The sequence below is a fragment of the Gadus chalcogrammus genome, chromosome 7 (genome assembly GCF_026213295.1).
Source record: "Gadus chalcogrammus isolate NIFS_2021 chromosome 7, NIFS_Gcha_1.0, whole genome shotgun sequence".
Classification (NCBI taxonomy): domain Eukaryota; kingdom Metazoa; phylum Chordata; class Actinopteri; order Gadiformes; family Gadidae; genus Gadus; species Gadus chalcogrammus.
Genome location: NC_079418.1, coordinates 2,337,939 through 2,341,873, shown reverse-complemented (window position 1 = coordinate 2,341,873; position 3,935 = coordinate 2,337,939). Strand labels below are relative to the sequence as shown.

Below are 3,935 nucleotides of genomic sequence, written 5' to 3'. Positions count from 1 at the left end.
GGCCCGAGTATAGTGGTGGGAAATATCAGCCCGACCCGGCCCGCGTCGGGCTCGGGCTCGGGCAGAGAATCTAAACACTGACTGGAACTACTTAGCAGGTGTCTGTAGGGCTATATCAGGAGTTAATGCACGCACTGCAGCCAATCAGAATCAGAGTATTCCCCCAGACCGTGGTCTAAACAATATTATTCACGAGTTATAATCAACCCCTACACATCAATATTAATGATAACCCTGTGGAAATTGCCATAAGTGAGAGATACAATTTCGCACGTTGAGCACACAGTTGTGTGACTCGTTTATTTAGTAAGAGAGAAACAGGAAATCAAAACGTGCTGAAAGTAAACAAATCCCGCATGGGCTCTGACGTCATGAGACGCTCGTAATCCTTAAAGGGACAGCGATCCCTGAACCACCAAGACAGTAAACGACATGCCTAACACAATTGAAAGAACAACACAAAACAAAATACTGTAGGTGAATTATGTTACACTCACTACAACCCATTAAATACAGTATGATTTCTAGATGTCATGGCAACGTCCGCTCGCGACACTGGACTTGCGATCGAGGCATCGACGCAGACGTTCATTCACATAGCCAAAAACAAGAGAATAGATGGCTAGATAAAATAAACATCAAGACATACAATTCTAAAAAGAACAGATGAAGCAGCTACCCTTTTTTCCTTCGCGGTTTGCCTACAGAGCAGCGCACCTGCATTTAATATATCCGTGTATTGTCACAATTTCTCAGTATCAAAGGTGAAAGTAGAAACGGGTGGCCAAAAGCTGTCATATTGTTAGTTATCACAGACAATTTTAAGTAGAAACGGGTGGCCAAAAGCTGTCATTTGTTAGTCATCACAGACAATTTTCAACAATGAATGATCTGTACGGAGCTCCATAAGGGACATTAGGGAGAACGCTCCCGGACAGAACCTTAGTTTGGAAGTCATGCTTAGTGACACGAAAAATAGCCTACTTCCAATTGAAATACAAAATTTAGAAAATAGGCCTACGTGTCCCTGATCACGTTTCAATAGATTAAATAACGTGACAGTGTCACGTATTTTCGTGAGACCAGGTTGGAGCGTGTGCATGGGTTGAATTGCGTGTGTCTCACGCCGAATGCATGAGACATGAGAGCCCTGTACTTACGTGACACAAACCAGCACCGCAAACGTTCTCTCCCGCTTGAGATGACGTCTTTCTTTATAGGTTTATGGGTATGATTCGCCGATTTCCCATGCAGATATCCCCGGAGATTCTCGGGCATCTTCGACAATTTGGCTATAGATTGTCTCATTACACGCTAAATAATATAATTATAGCCTAATTATATATATAGCCTATACATATATATAGGCAATATATATAATTAGGCAATATATATATATACTTATACAACGGGGGACCTAAATCCAGCGATCTGATTGGTTCCCAACTGTTGTATAATGAGCGTATACATAACTGCTATGACGCCCGATCATTTTGTGAAAGCTGCATATCACTCCGCGCCTGGAAGTAGAAACAGTTACAAAGTAAAACATATGTTGGATGACGGAGAGCGTGTAAATGTTGTTACTCCGGGAGTGAGCAAGGCGATGGAGAGACTAACGAAAGCTTAGGCACACGGCGAGTGAACTGCTCCATAGGATAAATTGCCGGCGAACCGCTCTATCGGAGCCTTCTCTGGGAGGGACGCTAAAGTGTGTTGCATAGCGACCGTCGATGCATAGCGGCAGCCAGGAGGGACTACTTTTTTGTATTCTTTAATTAAACGGCTATTTTGACATTCTTGGTTTCTTTTTAAATGTAGTGTGTCTATGACTTTCGTTTCGCCATAATAGTAACCGTTGTATAAAAGCAATAGATCACTTCAGTCAGTGGCATGTGCTCATTATACCACTGTGAAGGGGGTCGCCGGCCCTCCGCTGCGCGTCGGGGCCGGACAACGCCCCTTAACAGTGGTATAATGAGCACATACCACAGCCTGGCGTGATCTATTGCTTAAATATAGCATTTGTGGTTTTGGCATAAACATAACTAGGGTGCACTGTACTATCTGCGCACACCCTTTCTGAAGCCTCTCTCTCGCTCTCTCTCTCTCTCTGTCCCTCCCTCTCTCTCTTTCTCTCTCTCTCGTACCGTTTTGTGGAGCACGTTAATTGTCTTAGAACACTTCCATTCAGAATGCATTGGTTTGCATTTCGTTCTGTGTAGCACGCAAAAAGTCGGACTATCGTGCTCTGGAACACGCTTCAATAGATTAAAGTTCGTGCGCAGGAGCACGCAATCGCGTGATACCGGGTTGAGTGGTCAGCATTAAGAAGCAGGACAGCCTGGGGATGAAGGTTGCCTTCCTCCTTTGGCTATTTTTAAGGGCATTAATTCATTAGTAGTCTGGGCAATCTACATTTTTTATTGCCAATAATGTTAAGGAGGATCTTTAACATTGAGGAGAGGACCTCCCTCTCCTCACTGGAGAAGCCTCCACTGCTACGGACCGTGTGGCTGACGACTCGTCCATGAGCCTCTGACGCCCCCTGGCGGTTCTTCTGGGAAACTATTTTATTGAAGGTTGATTAAGGTTGATGGGTACATTAACGCTATTCCTATATTAGTGCGTGATCAGTTTAATACATTCAGGGTTGGGATATATATAATCCAATGAGGATGAGAACTTTTTGGTTCCTACAGCTTCTTCTATTTCCACAGTCACTACCAGGAAGCCTGCAACGTTACGTACACGAACGTACACGAGCCCAGGACGGACAAACGGCTCTAGGAACAACGCCTTTTTAATATAATACAATCGCTATTTACTTGCAAGCTATGGCCATGGTTTTAAAAACTGAGTACAATTATTATTACCTAAATTCACTCCTAATATAGGAAGCTAGGTCTTCTTTGACACTTTACAGGCCATTAAAAACAAATACAGACCAGTAATGACCCGTACAGACTACAGACCATGTTTGCAGTTGATTGCAGTCTGCAGCCCCAACGATAGTGGGGCTGCAGACCCACACACATGGTAAAAAATCCCCCACACATGGTACATTTAACAAAACTACATTCAATAGGAGTTACATTGTTCGTAAACAATAATCTACTAGGCATAAATAACATTGATTTGTTTTGTACCTTGAACTCGTTTTACGCCATGTTTTTTTTTTACCGGACTATGATGTTCTCTCAGCTGCCTCGTTGGCGCAGTAGGCAGCGCGTCAGTCTCATAATCTGAAGGTCGTGAGTTCGAGCCTCACACGGGGCACAGCCTTTTACAATTCCCGGAGAGTCATGCTGCGTGAAAGACGGTTGGGTTCCCCTGAATCACCAAACCTGATACCTCCGACCTGTTCCCCAAAAGGGGATCAATCATTTTGCCTGTATGACTAAAATTGTATTACGATTCCTTTTAAGGATTCGTGATCTACTCGGGGCCAGCGTCTTTGTCTTTCTCACCGACATCAGGATGATTACAAAAGCGGAATGTATGTGTGTATGTACATGATTATACACACACACACACACACACACACACACACACACACACACACACACACACACACACACACACACACACACACACACACACACACACACACACACACACACACACACTCTAACGAGATGCGTAGAAAATACATAGACGAAAACTGACTTTTTCTCTATCATTTCAGATTATTTTAGTTTGTCTGTAAACCCACAAAACTGTTAAATATTTGTTCTATTTTGTAAATTGTAATTTTTATATTTCATTAACAAAATAAAAAACGTGTCTGATATTAACTCTTGGAACTCGTGAAAGGGATGAACTCAGTCTGTGATATCAAAGGCGTGAGTGTGTGTCTGCCACCGTGAGAACGACACGCAACCCAATTAAAGTACTGGAGACATGGGCTGTGGGACTGGCGCTGTACTGGTCTG

General features: G+C 43.4%; 1 non-coding gene across 1 annotated transcript; it reads left to right on the top strand.

The window, feature by feature from the left end:
• Window positions 1-3,206: 3,206 nt before the first annotated feature.
• trnam-cau (transfer RNA methionine (anticodon CAU)) lies at window positions 3,207-3,279 on the top strand. The gene has a single exon. It is a non-coding gene; the product is annotated as a tRNA-Met (tRNA).
• Window positions 3,280-3,935: the final 656 nt, after the last annotated feature.